Here is a 27,001-nt window from a genome sequence, read left to right on the forward strand (position 1 = left end):
TTGGGTAAAAACTGAATCTGTTGGTTGTGGTTAATTTCTTCTTGCTTATGTTTCAATGTTCTTCGTGTGTTATTTTATGAATGGAGTGTTGTATGCAGTTTTCCAAATCTTGGCTCCATATTTTATGTGTTCCGTAAGATTACAATCTCACATTCTTTTCAATCGTAAATGAGGCACCAGCTCAGTTATAACTCACGTATAATATGCTGAAATTTCGATGAACAATCTTAAAATAAATTTCCAAATATAAACTGATTTCCTTCTTTTTATTTAAATTCTCCTTTTTATATATATATATTACCGGTTTTGTATGACTATTAAAAGATTATCATTAATGTTACTCTGCTTGGTAAACCTAGACTAAATATCTGATGAAACAGTTGCCCAGTAATCCACGGTTAACGTCCCCAGACAGATCACGGCTTATAACCCACTTTCATTGTCAATTAGCACCGATTTCAGCATAGCAAATTAAAGTTACAACTTTACGAATTCAGCATACAAAATTAAAGTTACAATATTACAAGGTGTTCTTGCATTTTCATATTTGTTTGGTAAGAACTTTTTTCATTACTATTTAGCAACTACAACGTTTTAGATTAAATCTGAGATCGGTTCGCGAAAATTTGCCATACTGTCTCCGGAGAAAATCCGCAACCACGTGCTGTACAACAGTTCTTATTGTCCGTATACATTGCATTCATTTTTAAAACTGTTGCCGGTTTCGGTTCCACACGAATCATCTTCAGATCATTAGTTTAAAAATGAAATGTACTTTTAGGTAAAAACGTTTAAAGATTGTTAAATAAAACAAACTTTATTAACGCTCTACGTGTTTATTCTTCATGTTGCAATGGAACACCCTTTTCTAACATGACTTTTTTTTATAGAAGTAGCCGATACGAGGATTAATCCCGTATCTGGTATAGATGAACATTCTCGGCTGTTTCACTGAATGAATTTCATTTGATTTTGAATACGATGTACTACATTTCAGACTAAAATCTATAAAAAGAAATTAATTTGGTAATACAATGTACGTACAGTTAAAATTACTCTTCTTTTAAAAATATTTGATATTACAAAATTTCTAGTATACTTAAAATTCCTCTTATTAATTGCAGAATCTGACTGCAATTATAAAATTTATATCTGAACTCATTTACAAAATAATGATATATTTTAGCGAAGATTTTCTTTTGGCAAGGAAGTTTGTAAACACTCTTGCTTTATAAACTCTTTGGAATATTGTGAGCAGTAGTGGACATGCCCCTGATGTCAACAACAATGTGAATTCACGTTCTGAAGTGAAATTGTTAAGTCGGTTTGTTATAGAAGAATGGGATAAAATAAAAGAAAATCATAGCAACAGATAGTACTTCATCAGTTACTTAGTCATCTGGAACCCAGTAAGTCCAAATTTCAGCCGCAAGAATGTACCCCTACACGCAATAACTGCAGCCGCCAACAACAACAAGAAGAAGAGAAAATGAAGATAAGTAAAAAGTTTGTCGTTTGTATATCTTACGCCTCTAAATGGTTCAAATGGCTCTGAGCACTATGGGACTTAACATCTATGGTCATCAGTCCCCTAGAACTTAGAACTACTTAAACCTAACTAACCTAAGGACAACACACAACACCCAGCCATCACGAGGCAGAGAAATTCCCTGACCCCGCCGGGAATCGAACCCGGGAACCCGGGCGCGGGAAACGAGAACGCTACCGTACGACCACGAGATGCGGGCTCTTACGCCTCTCTAAGTTTTTTGAAAGTACTGAAGACACTAAGAGAAATTTAATAGTGATGTGTGGGAGGGTAAGATCACAATGTCTACATATTTATTTCTCAACATAGTCACACGGGCGACGAATACATTTCTCCCAATGAGAACCAGCTTGTTGAAACCATCACTGTAGAATGTTTAACTTTGTTGACGGGGCGACAACCTCATCACTACTAGTACCGCTTCTTCACTATCAAAGTAAGGTTTTCGAAGGTGTTCTTTAAGTTTTGGAAACAGATGAAAATCGGATGGGGACAAGTCGGGACTGTATGGAGAGTGATCGATGATAGTGAACACAAGGCGTCGGCTTGCTGCAGATGTCGCCACGCTCGTGTGTGTTCTGCCACTGTCATGCTGTAGGAGAAGGTGCTCAATGTGTGGACCACCTCTTCGAATTCGAAACTCTATGACAGTATGTTGTTTCTCATACTCCGACATAGTTACTTTACATACCGCCTTTTTACACGCTTCAATTCGGAGACCTCTAGCGACAGAGGACTGAAAATATGTAGACATGGAAAATATAGATAGAGAATGTTAATAACGTTTCTTTATTTTAAAAAGATTTATCAGTTATCACATAAAAAATTTGGAGGCATTACTTATCAGGTTACTGACAGGTTTCAGATAAATTATATAATGGTAAGACAGAGATTTAGGAACCAGGTTTTAAATTGAAAGACATTTCCAGCGGCAGATGTAGACTCTGATCACAATCTATTGGTTATGAACTGTAGATTGAAACTGAAGAAACTGCAAATAGGTGGGAATGTAAGGAGATGGGAGCTGGAAAAACTGAAAGAACCAGAGGTTGTACAGAGTTTCAGGGAGACCATAAGGGAACAATTGACAGGAATGGAGGAAAGAAATAAAGTAGAAGAAGAATGGGTTCGCAGGAGAGCTTCTGTAAAGTTTGGAAGGTAGGAGACGAGGTACTGGCAGAAGTAAAGCTGTGAGTACCGGGCGTGAGTCGTGCTTCGGTAGCTCAGTTGGTAGAGCACTTGCCCGCGAAAGGCAAAGGTCCCGAGTTCGAGTCTCGGTCGGGCACACAGTTTTAATCTGCCAGGAAGTTTCATATCAGCGCACACTCCGCTGCAGAGTGAAAATCTCATTCTGGAAGAATGGGTAGCTTTGAGGGATGAAGTAATGAAGGCAGCAGAAGATCAAGTAGGTAAAAACGCAGGGCTACTACAAATCCTTGGGTAACAGAAGAACTATTGAACTTAATTAATGAAAGGAGAAAATATAAAAATACAGTAAATGAAGCAGGCAAAAAGGAATACAAATGTCTCACAAATCAGATCGACAGGAAGTGCAAATTGGCTAAACAGGGATGGCTAGAGGACAAATGTAAGGATATAGAGACTTATCTCACAAGGGGTAATATAGATGCTGCCTACAAGAAAATTAAAGAGACCTTTGGAGAAAAGAGAACCACTTGTATGAATATCAAGAGCTCAGATGGAAATCCAGTTCTAAGCAAAGAAGGGAAAGCAGAAAGTTGGAAGGAGTATATAGAGGGTCTATATAAGAGCGATCTACTTCAGGACAATATTATGGAAATGGAAGAGGATGTAGATGAAGATGAAATGGGAGATATGATACTGCGTGAAGAGTTTGACAGAGCACTGAAAGACCTGAGTCGAAACAAGGCCCTGGGAGTAGACAACATTCCATTAGAACTACTGACAGCCTTGGGAGAGCCAGTCCTGACAAAACTCTACCATCTGGTGAGCAAGATATACGAGACAGGCGAAATAACCTCAGACTTCAAGAAGAATATAATAATTCCAATCCCAAAGAAAGCAGCTGTTGACAGATGCGAAAATTACCGAACTATCAGTTTAATAAGTCACGGCTGCAAAATACTAACGCGAATTCTTTACAGACGAATGGAAAAACTAATAGAAACTGACCTCGGGGAAGATCAGTTTGGATTCCGTAGAAATACTGGAACACGTGAGGCAATACTGGCCCCACGACTTATCTTAGAAGCTAGATTAAGGAAAGGCAAACCTACGTTTCTAGCATTTGTAGACTTAGAGAAAGCTTTTGACAATGTTGACTGGAACACTCTCTTTCAAATTCTGAAGGTGGTAGGGGTACAATACAGAGAGCGAAAGGCTATTTACAATTTGTACAGAAACCAGAGGGCAGTTATAAGAGTCGAGGGGCACGAAAGGGAAGCAGTGGTTGGGAAGGGTGTGAGACAGGGTTGTAGCCTCCCCCCGATGTTATTCAATCTGCATATTGAGAAAGCAGTGAAGGAAACAAAAGAAAAATTTGGAGTAGGTATTAAAATCCATGGAGAAGAAATAAAAACTTTGAGGTTCGCCGATGACATTGTAATTCTGTCAGAGACAGCAAAGGACTTGGAAGAGCAGTTGAACGGAATGGACAGTGTCTTGAAAGGAGGATATAAGATGAACATCAACAGAAGCAAAACAAGGATAATGGAATGTAGTCGAATTAAGTCGGGTGATGCTGAGGGAATTAGATTAGGAAATGAGACACTTAAAAGGGGTTTTGCTATTTGGGGAGCAAAATAACTGATGATGGTCGAAGTAGAGAGGATATAAAATGTAGACTGGCAATGGCAAGGAAAGCGTTTCTGAAGAAGAGAAATTTGTTAACATCGAGTATAGATTTCAGTGCCAGGAAGTCGTATCTGAAAGTATTTGTATGGAGTGTACCCATGTATGGAAGTGAAACATGGACGATAAATAGTTTGGACAAGAAGAGAAATGAAGCTTTTGAAATGTGGTACTACAGAAGAATGCTGAAGATTACAAGGGTAGATCACATAACTAATGAGGAGGTATTGAACAAAATTGGGGAGAAGAGAAATTTGTGGCTCAACTTGACTAGAAGAAGGGATCGCTTGGTAGGACATATTCTGAAACATCAAGGGATCACCAATTTAGTATTGGAGGGCAGCGTGGAGGGTAAAAATCGTAGAGGGAGACCAAGAGATGAATACACTAAGCAGATTCAGAAGGATGTAGGCTGCAGTAGGTACTGGGAGATTGAGAAGCTTGCACAGGATAGAGTAGCATGCAGAGCTGCATCAAACCAGTCTCAGGACTGAAGACCACAACAACAACTTATCAGCGCGCCCTCATAGAACCAACATGTAAGATACATAACGTTGCTATTATGCCGTATCTAAAATCGAATGTACATCTACATCTACATCCATACTCCGCAAGCCACCTGACGGTGTGTGGCGGAGGGTACTCTGAGTACCTCTATCCGTTCTCCCTTCTATTCCAGTCTCGTAGCCGGCCGGAGTGGCCGAGCGGTTCTAGGCTCTACAGTCTGGAACCGCGCGACCGCTACGGTCGCAGGTTCGAATCCTGCCTCGGGCATGGATGTGTGTGATGTCCTTAGGTTAGTTAGGTTTAAGTAGCTCTAAGTTCTATGGGACTGATGACCTCAGAAGTTAAGTCCCATAGTGCTCAGAGCCATTTGAACCAACCAGTCTCGTATTGTTCGTGGAAAGAAAGATTGTCGGTATGCCTCTGTGTGGCCTCTAATCTCTCTGTTTTTATCCTCATGGTCTCTTCGTGAGAATTACGTAGGAGGGAGCAATATACTGCTTGACTCCTCGGTGAAGGTATGTTCTCGAAACTTGAACAAATGCTTGTACCGTCCTACTGAGCGTCTCTCCTGCACGTTCTTCCACTGGAGTTTATCTATCATCTCCGTAACGCTTTCACGATTACTAAATGATTCTGTAACAAAGCGCGCTGCTCTCCGTTGTATCTTCTCTATCTCTTCTATCAACCCTATCTGATACGGATCCCACACCGCTGAGCTATATTCAAGCAGTGGGCGAACAAGTGTGCTGTAACCTACTTCCTTTGTTTTCGGATTGCTTACTGACGATCAACTTTATATGATCATTCCATTTTAAATCACTCCTAATGCCCACTGCCAGATAATTTATGGAATTAACTGCTTCCAGTTGCTGACCTGCTATATTGTAGCTAAGTGGTAAAGGATCTTTCTTTCCATGTATTCGCAGCACATTACACTTGTCTACATTGAGATTCAATTGCCATTCCCTGCACCATTCGTTGCAGATCATCCTGCATTTCAGTACAATTTTCCATTGTTACAACCTCTCGATATACTACAGCATCATCCGCAAAAAGCCTCAGTGAATTTCCGATGTCATCCACAAGGTCATTTATGTATATTGTGAATAGCAACGGTCCTACGACACTCCCCTGCGGCACACCGGAAATCACTCTTACTTCGGAAGACTTCTCTCCATTGAGAATGACATGCTGCGTTTTGTTATCTAGGAACTCTTCAATCCAATCACACAATCGGTCTGATAGTCCATATGCTCTTACTTTGTTCATTAAACGACTGTGGGGAACTGTACCGAACGCCTCGCGGAAGTCAAGAAACATGGCATCTACCTGGGAACCCGTGTCTATGGACGTCTGAGTCTCGTGGACGAATAGCGTGAGCTGCGTTTCACACGATCGTTTTTTTCGAAATCCATGCTGATCCCTACAGAGTAAATTTCTAGTCTCCAGAAAAGTCATTATACTCGAACAGGAAGGAACCAGAAGGAAGGAACATTGCATCGTACTTTACAGACACTTTCAAATCCAGACACTCCACTAGCGTATTCTATGCCAGAGCCAAGGCAGTCTGACGAGAAAACCTAATAAGTCTCGCCATGTGTAAGAATTACATAACTGTGCAAGCACTTTCAGTAGTAGACTCTGGGTGGTAATGAAGCTTCGGACTATCCTTTAAGTGTGGTAGGATAGCTGAAGCGCTTAACATTCGGCCAATGCAAATTGCGCGGGGGCGGTCGGTCTCGCCGGCCAGTGTTCACATCGCGGAGCGCTGCTGAGGTGGAAAGCCAAGCAGCGTGTACTAACCTGCTCTATGTGTGTTTGGTGTATAATTGTTTAAGTACGATGTCGACATTTAGCAGAGACAACAATGTTCAGTGAGTTTTCGATCGCGTTGCTTTTCGGCCAACGGCGTTTGAGATACACGAGTGGATTTTTGAGCGTTTTAAATTGCCTGAAGATATAGCAGATACTTTTCAGTTATACTTCGTGGGGTACTCGTTATTTGTCAAATTTATTTCGGGTGATACTTACGAGAAATTTGTTGAGGAACGCGCTGGCGTGAGACAATTTCGGTTTACTGATGGTAGCGTTAGTAATGTCCAGATCGTGTCTTCAGGATACGGAGTGAGAACCGCTGGGTATTTACTGTGCCACGTGAGTGCCCTAATAAGCTCACTGTAAGTTCTCTGCCACTGTACGGCGTTGTCTTGTCGGTCACCAATGAAAAATGGTCGAGTGCGTATCGTTACCAAGTTTTAACATTGGCGTGATAAGTGTTGTGTAGATTTAACTAGCATGTATCTTCACATGTTGTCATTGGCGGCTCTCACGCGCAGGTAACTTACGTTGGTCAACCTCCTACCTGTTCCACAGAAGATCTACATATGAACTACACACGTCGATGTCCACTTCAGTTTCCACTGGAACGTCCTGCAGACGGTGCTGAGAGATTTTTTCCATTATTGAGTGAGGTAGTCGCGGGGACTGTACCAAAAACTCGGCAGCTGGAAATTCTAGCTCAGATAGGAAGCAATGCCAAAGACATTGAAGGTAAGATGGACGTCACCTCAGCCCCGTCCCCCGCGCATGGATAGTTACCACTGAATACCAACGATGCGCCGGCCACGTCTGGAAATAATCCGTGTGAGACGCAGGAGCACGTGCAGATCAGTTTGCCTGAACCACCCCTGCCGGGAGAGACACCGGCAGAAACGAAGAAAGGACGTCGAAGGAGAAGCTCAAATGGTTCAAATAGCTCTAAGCACTATGGGACTTAAAATCTGAGGTCATCAGTCCCCTGTACCCAGAACTACTTAAACCTAACTAACCTAAGGACATCACACACACCCATGCCCGAGGGAGGATTCGAACCTGCGACAGTAGCAGCAAACCGGTTCCGGACTGAAAAACCGCTCGGTCACAGCGGTCGGCGAAGGAGAACCTTAGGGAATAGTGACGAAGAGGAGAAGCCGAATGATTTGACAAACATACCAATGTCAGAGAGTAGCAGCGAGACTGAATCTCAGTCTTCTTGCTCAGTGCGCTGCGAAAACACCGAGAGGCAATAACGCATTCGTGAAGAAACCAAACACATGAAACCATTGCTGAGAGCTGAGAGGGAACAGAGCGCTGCGCCGGCTAAGAGGAAGAGCGAGCGCCGGCCGGAGTGGCCGAGAGGCTCTAGGCGATTCAGTCTGGAACCGCGCGACCGCTACGGTCGCAGGTTCGAATCCTGCCTCGGGCATGGATGTGTGTGATGTCCTTAGGTTAGTTAGGTTTAAGTAGTTCTAAGTTCTAGGGGACTGATTACCTCAGAAGTTAAGTCCCATAGTGCTCAGAGCCATTTGAGCCAATTTTTTTTTTTTTTTTTTTTTTAAAGAGCGAGCAGTCGAGCAGCGAGCGAGCGCTCCTGCAGGAATTCGCTGACGTCATTCGCAGCGTCGCGCGGCTGCCACGCGCTCGTGGCGACGTCGGCAGGCTCAGCCGGAGGTGGCGGGCAGGGGGGTACATCACACCGAATGCAACAGGCCATGGTGGCAGCACGACGAGGAGACGCAGCAGTAGCTGCTCTCGCGCATGACTGTCGCTCTGCAACCCTCGGCCATTCCCTGAGATGTTATGGACTAGACTTCTCGCCTCATACTCCAGACGTTACAAAACCAGCTTGGTGCGAAGACGTTGGGAAGGATGACCTCAACACTAAGATTTAATCGCCCTATGTGCCACCATGTGCGATATCCAAACCAACAATATTACTACACTTAACATAAATAGGATTCAAAGTGCGGAGAAACTCCGTTCGCTAAGTGATTTCTTGTATGGTACCAACGCTGAAATTGTTATGCTGCGCCCGCATCTCGTGGTCGTGCGGTAGCGTTCTCGCTTCCCACGCCCGGGTTCCCGGGTTCGATTCCCGGCGGGGTCAGGGATTTTCTCTGCCTCGTGATGGCTGGGTGTTGTGTGCTGTCCTTAGGTTAGTTAGGTTTAAGTAGTTCTAAGTTCTAGGGGACTGATGACCATAGATGTTAAATCCCATAGTGCTCAGCGCCATTTTTTGTCATGCTGCAGGAGGTAGTCACAGTCTTAGAAGTGTCCGCTTATGTACTGTAACGTTGTTACTTTAATTTGTGGTGTCAGTGGAGCTGATAGCCAATAAAAGCGGGTTAAAAGCTGTGAGCTGTCTGGGGAAGTTAACCTTTCATTACTGCGCAACTGTTTCACCAGGTATCCAGTCTAGCTTACCAAATTCCCAACCAGACTAACATTAATTATAATCTTTTAATAGTCACCGAGCGAGGTGGCGCAGTGGTTAGACACTGGACTCGCATTCGGGAGGACGACGGTTCAATCCCGCGTCCGGCCATCCTGATTTAGGTTTTCCGTGATTTCCCTAAATCGCTCCAGGCAAATGTCGGGATGGTTCCTTTCAAAGGGCACGGCCGACTTCCTTCCCCGTCCTTCCCTAATGCTATGAGACCGATGACCTCGCTGTCTGGTCTTCTTCCCCAAAACACCCAACCAACCAACAACCAACCTTTAATAGTCATACGACAACCGGTGATATATATATATAAGAGAATTTAAATAACAAGAAATAAATCAGTTTATATTTCGAAATTTATTTTAACATTGATCATTGAAATTTCAGCATATTAAACGTGAGTCATAACTAAGCTGGTGCCTTATTTAGGACTGTGAAAATGTGAGTTTGTAATCTTACGGAACACATCAAATATGGAGCCAAGATTGGGAGACTGCATACAACACTGCATTCATAAAAATAACACACGAAGAACGTTGAAACATATGCAAAAGGAAATTAACCACAACCAACCGATTCAATTTTCACCCAAAGAAGTTACGTTCGTAGCACAATCCTGTCCGTCACGTAATTACCACACACTGGTATACTAAATTCATACTAACTCTCTGTGAAATCTTCCCGAAAAGAATAGCTGAGGGCTACTTTGATGATTACACCACATGCTTCACGTGATCAACTTGGTTTACACAAAGAGTGTAACTCCACAATAATTTCGATAATTAAAATAAATTAGATCGAAAAGCAATTTACAAAAGAAAAACCTCGAACTGGTTACTATCGTCTTACTATTAACCTGATGGGTCAAACAATTGTATAACCACGTGGTACTGGTCTCACAAAGTACACCCCACGTGGGTTGAACATAAAGAAAAGTTGCTATATTGAAAAATATTGTCAAGACGAGACGCTATAATCTCACGCACATTCGCAATAAAGTAGTGACAAAGCAACTACCGGAATATATTCTGAACTTCACACTCGAATTACACTGCGTTGAAATTTAAGATAACATTAGATATTTTAGAGCTAAACCTGAAATAAAGGTGATTAAATTTTCAGTTAGGCTGAACTTAAGAAATTCATTGTCCTACGGACTTAGCAGACACGCGCTTAGCCGGAGATCTTACCACTTCAGACGCTCGCCACGGACAGACTGCGTGGTCCCTTCCTGAGGGTGGCTCACAAATACAAACGGAAGTGGCCAGAGGGGCAGCTTCCTATACCAACATGACAAGGGACGGACAGGACCATACTAAGGATAGAAACCTCTTTGCTTTTAGAAAGCGTAGCTACCTGTTCCGACGTTGGTCCTACTGTTCTCTAGCAGACAGGCTTGTCTGCTACCATCAAACATGTAACTAGAACTACATTTGCTCATTCATCCTCTCACACAGAAGGGAATGGGGATGACAGTATCTTATCATATACAGTATATAAAAGAAAGCGGATGTAGGTTCCGTATGACACTGTGTGACATGAATTACATATAAACTGTGTTTTAAAGTGCAGTAGTGTGACAGATCGTTCTTCTTTATGTGTAAAAGTAACACGTTTCACTGCTCAGTCTCCGCCCAGATAGTCAGAAACACCACAGTAAATTTAGAAGAGGAATTTATGCCATAAATGACAACAGATTTAAGAAATTAACATGAAAGGAATCCAACAGAGACCTTTCAGTACTTATTGATAATATCAATATCCAGGATGGTGTAGGCACTGCCATACTTTTGCCCGACGGTATACCTTTACCGAAGTGCAGCGGCTGCCTAGTGGCCCTCTTCGAGGGAATGCTATGCAGACTGTAAACGTATACGCCCCATCATTTAGCATTCATAAGTGAGAACGTTCAAATTTGTATAAAAACGGGTTTCCCATGCTTCTTAGCTCTTATCATACACATTTTGTTCTCCATGGTGACTTCAGTTGTGTGCTTAACGACAGAGTCCAGACTCCTAACACGAACAGATGTGTAGAGCTTGAACACTTCGTTGATGGCATACGTCTCTACGATATGTGGGAAAAACTGCACGGTGAGCGGGTAGCGCACACCTTCGTAACCAGTCATTCTGCCCGTTATCTGTATAGGGTCTGTGTGTCCGATGCACTCCGGCGACACACAGTGAACTGTGACATAGCTCCAGCAAGCATTTCCGACATTGCGCACATCAGTGTTACCTCATCCTACAGTACCAGCAAATTTACCGCGGCAAAGGCTACTGGAAATTGAATGCCAGTCCTTTGCAGGATGGCAACTTAAAGAGGAGATGAATATAGTGTGGCAGCAACTCCAGCGCCACCGACGTCGTTACTACATTGCTGGATTCAGTGGGCCAAGCCTAAATTACGCCTCACCATCATGAGCTACACCCGACAGAAAAGTTTTTGGCAGAAGCAGACCACTGAATTTAATTAGCGCTGTTTGATAGAACTGTATAGTCAAACTTTCTCGCGATATCGATATACAGATTAATCGATATAAAGCGGGAATAACGACGATTCAACGCAGACGAATGGAAGGAATCATCCTGCGAGTCTATCTAAAAGATGATGCGGCCGAAAAACGAGCCTCTCTGTACCATATTCTGAGAACGACAAAACGACGTAAAGTTGTGTTGATTGAACCCATGCCGGTCGGTGTGGTCGAGCGGTTCTAGGCGCTTCAGTTTGGAACCGCGCGACCGCTACGGCCGCAGGTTCGAATCCTGCCTCGAGCATGGATGTGTGTGATGTCCTTAGGTTAGTTAGGTTTAAGTAGTTCTAAGTTCTAGGGAACTGATGACCTCAGATGTTAAGTCCCATAGTGCCCAGAGCCATTTGAACCATTTGATTGAAGCCGTCGTCCAAGACGCTGAGAAGGCCGTCACAAGGCAAGTAACATCATCGCCCACATCCACGACTGTTATAGTCAACTTTACAAGAAGCAACCAGTTGATGAAATTGAGCTGACGATTGTCACGCGAGGACAATGCAGATCTGGAATCTGTTTTCGCAGAGGACGAAATCCAACTGGCGATCCACAGTGCAAAGAAAGGGAAGTCACCAATAACCGACGGCCTTAGAGCTTAGTTTTACCAGCGCTACTAGAACCTCCTCGGCCCGAGACTCCTCGAGATAACGAATGAAATCTAGCACCTGGAAGTCATTCAAAGAAGGTATTATCTTGCCCTTACCAAAAAACGGTAATAGCAGGAAGGTGGAAAACATGCGATCGATCACACTCTTGAGCGTCGATTTCAAAATTATTACCGGATCGATCGAGCTATGGATGCAGACCGTTATGCACAAGGTTTTAGGCAGTTACCAGTACAGTGCAGTGCAAGGCTGAAGTGCATTCTCAGCTGCCTGTGATTTGAGGAATATGATCTATTCATGTGCTGAAAACACATGACTTTGTGAAGGCGTATAATCGTGTACGTCATGACTTCCTCTTTAAACGCATGGCGAAACTAGGTTCTGGATCTCATTTCATAGAATTAATTCACAAGCTCACTATAAACGTCTCTTCCCGGATTGTCATTAATGGCCATTTTACAGAAGGTAATTGATATTAAACGCCACTGCAGTGGAGCCGCTACTGAACAACTACTGAAGTTAGTTTAAGTTATATTATGTAGAGTATAAGCCTAGGGACCGATGACCTCGGCAGTTTGGTCTTATATGAACTTACCACCACCACTGAACAACTTAGTGCACAGTGCGATCGGGCTTAGCATCGATTCTGTTACTACCCCATGCAGTGCGTATACTGACGATATATGCGTAGCTGTCGCATTATCACAACAACTTGTTTTAGCAGAAAATCTTTAAGAGGTATTCAAGTTTCTTTAAGGAGCAATATTAAATAGAACCAAAACCACATCCTTGCAAATAGGAGGAGTATCGGAGATATATCCCAAGTTACCTAGCGCACAGAAAAAGATAGTCACAAAATTCTCGGTGTTACCTTTAAGGCCACCCTAGACAAATTCCTGACGAAGAGCTAGTCACAAATGCTTAATAAATTACTTGCTGCTCTGATACTCCACTCCGACCGTGATTTGAACTTAGTACAGGAAGTTAAGACCATAGAGATCACCATTACAAGCAAGACGAATTATTTCGCTCAATTTCTTCCTATGTTCAACCATCTATCAAAGTTCAACCATCTAGCAAAGAGTATACAGCAAGCGCTATGCTGGTTTCTTTTTAGAGGGCACATTTTAGGTTTGATACAATTAACTTTACTCACGTCAAAAGGTGGCCTTCAACTCATTAAGGTACACAAAAAATGTGTAGCCCTGCTTCTAAACCGATTCAGGAAGGAAGTTTGTACCCGGAGGACCAGTATCATAACAAACCTCATCAAGCGTTGGAAGCCTCATAGCCTTGACCCACCCACTGGTATCACCGGCATTCCGCTTTATTACCGACATGTACGACAGTACTACATAGTAATTAGCTACATTCGCACAACATCGTCAATACCGGAAGTCCGACCAACAGGAAACTTGTCATCATCTCACGACAACAAACCACAAAAATCGTATCGCAGAGAAACATCCACATACAAAGTGGAGTATAAAATGGTCCAAATGGCTCTGAGCACTATGGGACTTAACATCTGAGATCATTAGTCCCCTAGAAATTAGAACTACTGAAACCTAACTAACCTAAGGACATCACACACATCCATACCCGAGGCAGGATTCGGACCTCCGACCGTAGCGATCGCGCGGTTCCAGACTGAAGCGCCTAGAACCGTTCGGCTACACCGGCCGGCAAAGTGGAGTATAGTTTGACGAAATGTGCAGAGCGACATGTTACCATCACACGCCATATCCGACTGGTATCTAACAGTAAATGATAAAGTAGCAACGAATGAGAAGCTACATAAGACAGGTCTTCACCCAACTCCCAACTGTGATGCATGCGGGAGAGTAGGCTCATGTGTGGACATGTAGAAGAAATTACAACATTTCTTCGATGTAGACTGTCGGTTATAGACTGTACGAAGCCCAGTTGTGTAGACTTTTGGAGATCCTTCTACCAAAAAAGCTGACATTTCCACGAGCAAAAAACAACGTTGTAACGTGGAACAGGGCCCACACAGCATCGTTAATCACGCGGAATATGCATGCTCCTTTCATAGACTGTTAATCATACATCGAAAATGAATACCTCAAAATAAGCGAACATTGTGACTACAAGAGGTCATTTGGAAAAATGCTGAACATCATAATCAACGGTTAACTAATTTAAGTCCTGTAGTTCGGATAGTAGATGGTGACACTAGTCTGTATGTACGAAGTCGAGTTGATTCAAGAGACTTTCGTTCTATTAGAATTTTGCAAATATTATTGCAGATGTTCAGGATTGCAGAAGGCAGTTTTATTTCCCATTTTGTGTTCTTACATTTCTTTTCTCTCAAGGAACAGGAGAGCCAATTTTGTTTCAACAATGAAATGATTATTATTTGTGTACCACTCGTTATGCTGCTACTACTTCGAGAAGAGCAAATATCAAGAAGAAATTTCCTTTTATAAATTGTTTAACTGTAGAGTGCTAACAATACATAGTTTTGTTGATCTTCTCACATCACAAATATGGAGAAAATGTTTATTTTTCCTTCTTCATCAATGAACTTCTGTCTCTTTTCTCCCTTTACAATGTAGTGATTAACTTTCAAATAAAACTTAGAAGATAGCCGATGAAAAAAAAGACGAAAAATAACAAAATTTAAAAAAAAGGCGACCGCTCGCGTAAAGTCGGAAATTCGGTTTCGAGTACCAATCTGCGGTGGTACCTCATTCGCAATTTGCTAATACATTTCATTACTTATCACAGCTATAAATCATCAGCAGTGTACGTTCCTTCGGACATGCATGCATGTTCGAAGGAACATTGCACCATACTGTACAGACACTGCGGAAATCACATAACTCGGCGAGAACAGTGGGTAGCAGACACTTCGACGTAAGGGATTTTGGGTCTGTCAGTGAAGCATCGTTTCTTTCCAGTAAATTTTATAGCTGTGGTGGTACCCTATTCGCAATCTGCGAATACATTTCATGATACTGATATTGTGTCGGTATACTAGGTCCACATTTGCTCTACATTATAATTCGAAATGGAGGTTACACAACGACTAGAAATGCGTGCGTCAACTTTGAGTGAAGCCGTTGAAGTCTTGAAACGTCAGGTATCCGCATTACATCAGGATAAAACTGAATAAAGCCAGGTTAGGGAAGAGATGCAGAGGAAACTAGAAGCATTAGGTGCCGTGACTGGGTTGACTCAATCACAGAAAGTGGTTACCAAGACTGTAGTAAACGTCCTGTTACGTTCATTGATCCTATGGCAGCTAGTCTCATTAAGCCTTTATCTGGGAAAACATCCGAAAATGTATCAGTCTTTCTGGATAATGTGAGGGAAACAGCTCAGTGGGGTATTGGTCCGATGAGATACATCTGTCTATGGCTAAGTTATGATAAACTAGTGGCACTAATATGTATGTTACATACCATGAAACCCTTAGCAACGCACAGACATTGGGTCAGCTGGCCGAAGGGTTTACCAAACGCTGTCACAAGCAAAATAGTGCCATATTTTTCAGGGATTAACAAAAAAGCACTATGTGTCAGGAGAGGTATTTTCAGACAGGATTCGTAAGCTGGACTCGTAGATTTACGAACTGGCGGCACAGTGCAGAGGCGAAAAGAATGCTCTAGCCGCAAGCAGAGAATAGGGTCTTAAACACATTCGTGAGGAGTATTTCAGTGATATGTCACGATGGGTGGGGACGGCTAATCTTACAAGGGCACCTCCCCATCACACCCCCCTCAGATTTAGTTATAAGTTGGCACAGTGGATAGGCCTTGAAAAACTGAACACAGATCAATCGAAAAAACAGGAAGAAGTTGTGTGGAACTATGAAAAAAAAAGCAAAATATACAAACGGAGTAGTCCATGCGCAACATACGAAAATCAAGGATCACGTGAGCTCAGGAGCGCCGTGGTCCCGTGGTTAGCGTGAGCAGCTGCGGAACGAGAGGTCCTTGGTTCAAGTCTTCCTGCGAGTGAAAAGTTTACTTTCTTTATTTTCGTAAAGTTATTATCTGTCCGTTCGTTCATTGACGTCTGTGTTCACTGTAATAAGTTTAGTGTCTGTGTTTTGCGACCGCACCGCAAAACCGTGTGATTAGTAGACGAAAGGGCGTGCCTCTCCAATGGGAACCGAAAACATTTGCTCGCAAGGTCATAGGTCAACCGATTCCTCCACAGGAAAACACGTCTGATATATTCTATACGACACTGGTGACGACATGTGCGTCACATGACAGGAATATGTTGTCGACCCACCTAACTTGTACACTTGGCAAATGGGTAAAAAGATTCTTCTACCTTGCCCGATTTAGGTTTTCTTGTGGATGTGATAAACACTCCCAGAAAAGTGATGAAAACATAGGAGTTTGTCACAAAAACTGCAACAAATGAATGCAACAGTTTCACAGTCGCACAGTTTTCCCTGTGCTCTGTCAAAGCATATGTTCTTAACGTTTTGAAGTTTTCCGTGTGTAGACCGTCAAATCCTGCATATGTCCAAGCAAATCTGAACATGTCCTGGAATTTTGGTGAGCGAAGTTGATTGTGTGTGAGTGCCTGAACTTTGATAATTGACACACGATCACGTAAACAATACTGCTCTGTGTACCCATGCAGCTTCGCAAAATAATTCTCTGAAAATAAAAAAATTGAACTTTTCACTGGAAGGAAGACTTGAACCAAGGACCTCTCCTTCCGCAGCTGCTCATGCTAACCCCGGGACCAAGGCGCTCTTGAAGTCACACTATCCTTGATGTTCCCTATGTTGCGCATGGGCTACTCAGTTTGTATAAATGCTTATTTTTTTCGTAGTTCTGCACAACTTCTTCCTGTTTTCTAGAGTGATCTGTGTTCAATTTTTCAAGGCCTATCCACTGTGCCAACTTATAACTAAATCTGAGGGGGGTGCGATGGGGAGGTTCCCTTGTTAGTCATTTGTCCTCAGATACTAGGAACACCACACAACTGGAGGAGATATATACTACGACTCAGAAATGGAGTGACCATGGTGCGTTCTCCTCTGACGTCAAATGCCACAGATGTCGACAAGGGCGTCACATGAAAAAGCAATGTCACCAGCTGTTGTGCTTTGATTGTGGTAAAATATAAACGTCGTGTGATTAGGTCCTCCCGTCGGGTAGACCCGTCGTCAGATGCAAGTCTTTCGATTTGACGCCACTTCGGCGACTTGCTCGTCGATGGTTATGAAATGATGATGATAAGGACAGCACACCACACACTCCCTGAACGGAGAAAAATCTCCGACCCAGCCGGGAATCGAACCCGCGCCCTTAGGATAGATATTCTGTCACGCTGACCACTCAGCTACCAGGGGCGGACTTTCATCATCGTGAGGTTGGCCATAAGGCGCGTGACTGCAAAAGTACAAAGCAGAACAAACACAATAAAAAGAGGCTTTCGTCAAACAGAAAAGGTAGTGCCTTAATTGTCAGAGGTCATTCTCAATAAAGCAGAACTCTGCAAGAACTGTGCAGAGATGAATTGTTGCTTGATTGGTGCAGTTGCAAGCTTCCTGGATCTTTCAACTGCAACCAAGACTTTAATAAAATGGCAAAGCAAATGTAAATCAGAACACTGGGAGGAGTTCTGGTCTAAATAACAATTGATTTATTCATTCTTAACGTCACACGAAAAAAGATGGCTAAAGAAACGCCACACAAACATTTTTATCTCACAAACGCTTTCAATAATATGCCAGAACTAATCGCTTTATCTGACTTCATAAACGTGAATCTGTGGTATGGCCCAAGAACTACGCTACTGTCAAGCATCTACTATTCCATAAAGAAAACTATGGTTTCAAATAACAGGGTGCTGAGAAGCATATATTGGAGCTCCACGCCGTAGCAGCGAGTACTTTACCCTTCTGCATGTGATGGCGGCACAGAACGACGCGCTTGCTGACTGCAGTCACGGACAGCGGCAATCTGTTATTAGCGGCGCGCCCGGAAATATGCAAGTATGCGGTTTGGAGTTCAGCTGATTCGGAAAGCAGATACTTCCTTATGAGCCTCTGAAACCTCGGTGGAGTCCAGTGTCCAGGTGGACCCGTTTGCTGGTCTGCCATACCAGTTTGACTCCGTGACACGACTATGCATGACAGAATAGTCAAACATTTAGACGGCCGACTCAAAACAAGTAAGTACACGCACGCATAACTCATTCTGTGCATGATGCAAGAAGCAGTACCTCTGGCGGTTGAGACGGTGACTGCCACCGGCTCTAAGTGGCACATTAGGAAAGGACACAAGTCTCACCGTCTAGGTAAAGACCTGCCGTTCTTTACTAGTGAAGCGCCAGTACAAGAGTGATCTTCTCTACAGCTTTCCTCCTCAGCTCGGTAGCATAGCACACTTGCGTGCTTAGACTACACCCACTTTAGCACAAGCCAATCACGAGCTGGAGCTCGGCATTCGAAGCTGAGAGACCGCCCCACTGCTCTACATACACAGATTTGACCAACCAGCGACTTAAAAAATTAAATGAGAGAAAGGGAAAAGAGATTCATCTTCGCGCCCTCTTTCCCATGTGTTTACGCCATGTCTTTGCCGAAAGCATGGCTTGGATGGAACCACAGCCCTACAGAAAAAGATGGTTATCTCCCCCGTTGTGTCCATTTCGAACTTTCCAAAGAACGGCCATAAACTCGCTAAAAGCCTTGTGCCTTCACAAATATGTTTTGTATCAGAGTCTGGCCGCCTGGGCGCCACTGCCCCGTCCCACAGAATTCGCTGAAACTCTCAGCCGTCTCATCCACTTTCTACCTAACAAGGACCCATACTCTGCTTTATTTCAGGCTATCAGATCTTACAATGTGCAGCTCAGCCTACCTGGACGCGGCCGCCGACTGACTGGCGCCACCCAATGTGTCTGTACAATGAGACGGGGGACTTGGCTGTCGACAAATGTTTCCACCCAGGTTCCACCCCTCGGCTCTCAGCCACCATACACTTTTAGTGCAATGAATTAACTCGGCACCCTCTTCCTTCGAACACAGGTAAAGCCTACCGCTATGCCCTCACTAGGGCATGCAAGCACGAGCTTTAACTATTGCCAACCATTTCATCATATGAATGAAGTCAGATAGTATCAAATATAGCAACCAAGTAATAAAGATCACCTTCTCTATGAACATTAAGCAGCATGACGCTGTATTAGAAGTGAGAGTGCCCTGTAATCTCTCACAATGAATGATAAGGAATATAATTCTTGGTGGACATGGGTGCATATGTGTCAGTTGTTAGTCTGGACCTCGTAAGTGGGAAGAGCCTTCAGTCTCCACAGTATAGGTTACGTGGAGTTGGTAAGAATGAGGTAGAATCATGGTGGACAACACTGCTCACTTTTAGCATTGGGATGGAAGGTTTAAGGAGCAAATGGAGGTGTTACCACCTGTTGATGAGGAATACTGTGCAATTCTCAGACTAGATTATATGAATAAACATCGCACTATAATTCATCTTTCTCAGTGTGAGATCAAACTTGGTGGAAGTCTGTTTCCATCTGGGGAGAGAGCCGCTTGTGGAACAATCTACATCTACATCTACATTTATACTCCGCAAGCCACCCAACGGTGTGTGGCGGAGGGCACTTTACGTGCCACTGTCATTATCTCCCTTTCCTGTTCCAGTCGCGTATGGTTCGCGGGAAGAACGACTGTCTGAAAGCCTCTGTGCGCGCTCTAATCTCTCTAATTTTACATTCGTGATCTCCTCGGGAGGTATAAGTAGGGGGAAGCAATATATTCGATACCTCATCCAGAAACGCACCCTCTCGAAACCTGGTGAGCAAGCTACACCGCGATGCAGAGCGCCTCTCTTGCAGGGTCTGCCACTTGAGTTTGTTAAACATCTCCGTAACGCTATCACGGTTACCAAATAACCCTGTGACGAAACGCGCCGCTCTTCTTTGGATCTTCTCTATCTCCTCCGTCAACCCGATCTGGTACGGATCCCACACTGATGAGCAATACTCAAGTATAGGTCGAACGAGTGTTTTGTAAGCCACCTCCTTTGTTGATGGACTACATTTTCTAAGGACTCTCCCAATGAATCTCAACCTGGTACCCGCCTTACCAACAATTAATTTTATATGATCATTCCACTTCAAATCGTTCCGCACGCATACTCCCAGATATTTTACAGAAGTAACTGCTACCAGTGTTTGTTCCGCTATCATATAATCATACAATAAAGGATCCTTCTTTCTATGTATTCGCAATACATTACATTTGTCTATGTTAAGGGTCAGTTGCCACTCCCTGCACCAAGTGCCTATCCGCTGCAGATCTTCCTGCATTTCGCTACAATTTTCTAATGCTGCAACTTCTCTGTATACTACAGCATCATCCGCGAAAAGCCGCATGGAACTTCCGACACTATCTACTAGGTCATTTATATATATTGTGAAAAGCAATGGTCCCATAACACTCCCCTGTGGCACGCCAGAGGTTACTTTAACGTCTGTAGATGTCTCTCCATTGAGAACAACATGCTGTGTTCTGTTTGCTAAAAACTCTTCAATCCAGCCACACAGCTGGTCTGATATTCCGTAGGCTCTTACTTTGTTTATCAGGCGACAGTGCGGAACTGTATCGAACGCCTTCCGGAAGTCAAGGAAAATGGCATCTACCTGGGAGCCTGTATCTAATATTTTCTGGGTCTCATGAACAAATAAAGCGAGTTGGGTTTCACACGATCGCTGTTTCCGGAATCCATGTTGATTCCTACATAGTAGATTCTGAGTTTCCAAAAACGACATGATACTCGAGCAAAAGACATGTTCTAAAATTCTACAACAGATCGACGTCAGAGAGATAGGTCTATAGTTTTGCGCATCTGCTCGACGACCCTTCTTGAAGACTGGGACTACCTGTGCTCTTTTCCAATCATTTGGAACCTTCTGTTCCTCTAGAGACTTGCGGTACACGGCTGTTAGAAGGGGGGCAAGTTCTTTCGCGTACTCTGTGTAGAATCGAATTGGTATCCCGTCAGGTCCAGTGGACTTTCCTCTGTTGAGTGATTCCAGTTGCTTTTCTATTCCTTGGACACTTATTTCAATGTCAGCCATTTTTTCGTTGGTGCGAGGATTTAGAGAAGGAACTGCAGTGCGGTCTTCCTCTGTGAAACAGCTTTGGAAAAAGGTGTTTAGTATTTCAGTTTTACGCTTGTCATCCTCTGTTTCAATGCCATCATCATCCCGGAGTGTCTGGACATGATGTTTCGAGCCACTTACTGATTTAACGTAAGACCAGAACTTCCTAGGATTTTCTGTCAAGTCGGTACCTAGTATTTTACTTTCGAATTCACTGAACGCTTCACGCATAGCCCTCCTTACGCTAACTTTGACATCGTTTAGCTTCTGTTTGTCTGAGAGGTTTTGGCTGCGTTTAAACTTGGAGTGAAGCTCTCTTTGCTTTCGCAGTAGTTTCCTAACTTTGTTGTTGTACCACGGTGGGTTTTTCCCGTCCCTCACAGTTTTGCTCGGCACGTAGGTCGCAGGTTTTGCTGTCATGAAACACATACACTAAAGATTAATTCAAAAGTTAACGTACCAGCAAGTACAAGAAAACTGTCCTGAATTACTATAGGTATGAACTTACCGAGGGAATTGTTGTGGACAGTAGAACGGTTGACCTGCAAGGTAGAGTTGGATAAGTCACACTGTATGGAGTGCAGGAACACAGTATATGTTACAGATATAGGTGGAGGATTTACGGTTCCCATGAGTTTGGCCAATTTTGGCATGGATGAGGTTAGTCTGCCAAAGGATCTAATGGTTTAAGCATTTTGGAAGAAGACGATATTGATAGGTCAGTTGACAACCAGAACCATAAGCACATCATTAGTAATTCTGCACTATTTGATAATGTCAGACACTTTCAAGGAAAGGATAGGGAAGACATGGAAGCGTTATTGCTTAGAACCATGGATTTGTTCAGTGCAATGGATCTATTACCAGCGACAGTTATAACACACTACAGGATACCAACAGGAAGCAATGCACCAGTATATGAAAACCCATACAGGTCTCAAATCATTTACAACCTTTGATGGAGGAATTCATTGAACAGCAATTGGAAAGTGGAATCACTAAGGGTAGTGATAGCCCCTGGATTGTGAAAATTGCCATTGTGTCCAAAATGTCATCAAATGCTACCAAAAAATACAGGTTCTGTTGCGATTATTGCTTCCTAAACACAAAGACAGTCACCAATTCATATCCCATCCCAAACATTATGGAGACAGCCAGCAATCTAGGTCAACGTAAACATCCTTAACCATGTATCTGAAAAGTGGGTACCACTGGCTTGATACAGTTCCAAAAGACTGGCTGGAGACAGTTATTTCCAAACCATGGGGGCATTAGCAGTACTGTAGGGTGTTATTTGGACTGAAAAATGCACCGGCTACATTTCAGAGCATCTTGGATGGACTGCTTCATGGGTTGAAACCTAAATAATGCATGGTATACCTTGATGACATATTCGTATTTACAAAGGATAGAGAAGAACACACGAAATGGTTGGAAGAAGTTTTTAAATGACTACAGGCAGCACACCTGACACACAGTTCATTAAGTGTCATTTCGCTAGAACAGAAGTAAACTATCTGGGGCACGTAATTAGCTAGGACGGAGTAAAAACTAATCCATGGTTGATACCAGCAATTCATGATTTTGTACCACCCCAGACTACATAGCAGTTACAGTTATTTTTAGGCCTCTATAATTATTAGAGGAACTTCATTAAGAGCTTTGCACAAATTGCTAAGCCCTTGAATCGAAAAAAAATGGAAATAAGCATTTGGCGTCATTGGCCGGGAGGCCCCTTACGGGGCAGGTCCGGCTGCCTTTGTGGAGGTCTTATTACATTCGACGCCACATTGGGCGACCTGCGCGCCGGGTGGGGATGAAATGATGACGAAGACAACACAACACCCAGTCCTTGAGCGGGGAAAATCCCCGACCCACCTGGGAATCGAACCCGGGCCCATAGGATAGCAAACCGTCACGCTGCCCAATTTTTTTTAATCTCATTTTGTTGTCTTTCGTTCGTTGTATCTGCTCGGGGCGGACGTCGTAAGACACACGTTTTGGTTCGTTGTTGATCGGTGAACTCAGTTTTTTTATTACAGAGGGCAGCTAACCCTCTGACCGAACACGCTGAGCTACCGTGCCGGCAACCACTCAGCTATCGGGGTCAGCCCTTGAATTGACTATTAAGAAAAGGAGTGATACTCAACTGGTCAGCCGAGTCTCAAGGTGCATTTGGGAAATTAAAATATGATTTGGTATCAAGTCCTGTGTTAGTATTTCCTAACTTCAATCAAGTGTTTATCCTGTCTTGTAATGTGATTAATACGGCAATCGATTGTGTTTTGAGCCAAATCATGGATAATAGGAAAAATCCAGTGGTATATACATCAAGGCAATTCAACAAGGCAGAATGCAAATACTCTGTAACCGAAAAAGAAATTGTAGCTGTTATTTATCGCATTTCTTAGTTTTGTTGTTATTTATATGGACAAGCAGTTAAAGTATTTACCAATGATGCTCCTCGTAAGTGTATATTGGTATAGAAAGAACCTTCCAGTAGATTAACACGGTGGGCATTGAAGCTGAGCTAGTTTAATCATGAAGTGGCGCAGAAACTTGGGAGGATGTATGCTAACGCAGACACGCTAAGTAGTAAAATTGGAGCTCTGCAATCACTAGGTACAAACTTGCCAGAGTGGCAAAAGACACAAGCTACTGTCATAGACTGTCAGGTTTTTAGGTTGCAACCACAGTCTGGGGCACACGATGACTTGCTGTGCAGAAGTATGAAGTGTAATCCACACATGATGGCCCCACATCGTTCAGAAACGAGCTATTGCAACGGACACATGACCACCTCCTGGTGGGTCATGGGGGATGCAGAATGCCAGATAGATATGTAGCTGAAAAATTTCCATGTTGCACGCCATACATGTGTGAACAAGTACTACACTATAGCCGTCACAGCAGTTCTTAGCTGGACTTAGAAGCACTCAAGGATTTTATAACTTGGCTATGGCGTATAGAAAACCCAACTGGGCAGTATTTGGCGTAGTTTCACCATATGTCGGTAGTCGAAGTAAGGACAGATGGAGAGAGGCTACAATTGTCACTATGGAAACGAGTACAATTAAGCACTAGCGAAGTACTAATAATTAAAGAAAAGGGAAACTTATGCGCTGATGTCCATATAAGAGTTATGGGTTTGTCAGCAAGAGAGTATCATGGTCTGTCGAGCCAGAGTGATCTGGACTGGCATACAAGTATGCGAGGTACAATTGTTCCTGAGAAAATCTGAAGCAACGGAGTGTCGGAGGGAAGTATTAACTCCCTATACAGATTTTCTAAGAATAGGCACGTATTAAATATATACGGTATACACTCAATAGACTATAATTCTGTATTGTTACAAAAAAATAAAGACATATCGTATGACGAAGATGGAGCTAAACGACAGAGAAAACGGTACAACCAGCCACAGTTATGGTACAACAGTGATTCAGCTGCTGCTATGGCCAGAGAAGCCGTTACGATTCTGCTGGTCCAGAACATAACATTTCGAAACGATACCTTAAATTCCAATATCCTTCACTCTTTAAACCAAATAATGGCGTCTCAGAAGGGGCGAATTTCAGCAGAACAGACATTGCAACACATCCGAAAGTATCGCGAAAAGCAGCATAACAAGGTTATAGACGTAAGCGTTTCAGCTACTAGTACCATAGGGATTTTGGTCGCCTTTGATTCATTTACTTTTATTATAAGCTAAGGATTCTACAACGCCCAGAATTACCTCTGCATCAGTTACCTGTTGCTTGGTTTAGAAGCATAATAAAAAATTCTGCAGAGTAATTAAAGCCGAATCGTAGAGCTAAGCATCAGAAAATTAGAGCAAAAAATTGCGTAGAAATTAGTGTAATAGTTAGAAGGATTAAAATTTGTCAAAATTAGCTTACATTTAAAATCAGTGGCAACCCATGACTGGTGAATTAATAGAAAATGTATACTAGTTCGTAAAGTGTAAAAATTTGTGATTAATTTTGTAAAAGACGGGGGAATGTTGCATAGCAGAATAATAATTAAGTGCAGGAATAAAATTTGGTTGGAATCGAAAGGGACGGTGCTAAGTGGAGCATGCCTGTCGAGTGAACACCGATGGCTTAACCGATTTCACCAGTCGGAAGGGCGAAAGTACAAAGAAATGGTGAGCTAACAGCCTCAGAGTGTGCGAGAGAGGACGGAGTGATGATCTGATGGTCTGCGGTGCCATTTCATTTCATAGAAGTAACCTTCTGGTTGTCATCCACGGCACCCTTACAGCACAGCCCTACGTTTGCGATATTCTACGCCCAGTTTTGTTGCCGTTCAAAGCAAGTTACATTTCGACAAGATAATGGTTGCCCACACATGGTAAGAGTTTCTACTCCTTTTCTTCATGCTTACTAAACCCTACCTTGGCCAGAAAGCTCTCCGGATCTCTTACCAGTTGAGAACGTTTGGAGCACTATGTGCAGGACTCTCTTAGATTTTGACGATCTAAAACAGAATTTGGCACAGCATTCTCCAGGAGGACATCTAACAAGTCTATGAATTAGTGCCAAGCCGAATAACTGCTCGCATAAAGGCCAGAGGTGGACCAATGTGTTATTGACTTGCTCAATTTGTGAAGCTCCTTCTCTTGAATAAATCATCCAGTTTTTCTGAAATTGTTATAATTTTTTTTTGTCTGTAAGTTTACATCACATCTACTGAGTTCCGTCACATTCGGATAATTTCTTCATGTCCTGTCGTCCTATTTTTTCCCTTAGAGTACATCTTCTCCTCTGTAATTAGCAATGCTTAGTTCCTTAGCTGATGGGCTTTTCACACCTGTAGCTCTATTCGTTAAGCGATGTGTTTCAGTTTCGAGAACATACATTTTTGCTCTCAGTGTTATGAATACTGTAATAATCTCGTCTCATCTTTCTTTAACCTCACATTTTTATTGACACTTGGGATGTTATAATGTTATTATCTGAGTAAGCTGATGTGTAAACCACCTGTGCACATCACTTGGTTGGCTTAACCGATGTCACCACTCGGAAGGTATGTTTGAGGTAGGTACATGGTATAGTAAGCTACAAGTGTTTAACATAAATTACACAAAAATGTCGTTTTTCATAGAAAGAAGAATTTAATTGCACTTAAACCCATTACAGAGCCGTTTTCTGACAACATTATTGTGGTTAAAATCTGTGATCAAGTGGACTGCCAAGAATAGTTTACAATTATCGACATGGTACATGCTCCAACATCATCTCCATTAGGCACAGTATCAAGGTGAAACTTCAGTTTCTCCTAGACCAAAACGACAATGTGAGAACAGGAGGCTTACTGGAAAAAGATGAGGAGGAACCACTTGAAACTATTTTGAAGAAATGTGGCTATACCATATAAAATAAAATTGGCTGACGTTAAAGTAGATGAAGTAATGGAAAAGATGCCTAGTATACTGCTGCAGTTCCGTGCTGACGACTATTATCTTGTGGACCTGGATGTAATGTAAGAGTCTGATTGGATTTTTTTAACAAAATGAAGATGTTTGACTACCTTACATCAAACCATGATTTCCGTGTGCAAGAAGACTACCAAGGAAACAGCAATATGGTTGT

This window comes from Schistocerca cancellata, chromosome 4 (assembly GCF_023864275.1).
Source record: "Schistocerca cancellata isolate TAMUIC-IGC-003103 chromosome 4, iqSchCanc2.1, whole genome shotgun sequence".
NCBI classification, from domain to species: domain Eukaryota; kingdom Metazoa; phylum Arthropoda; class Insecta; order Orthoptera; family Acrididae; genus Schistocerca; species Schistocerca cancellata.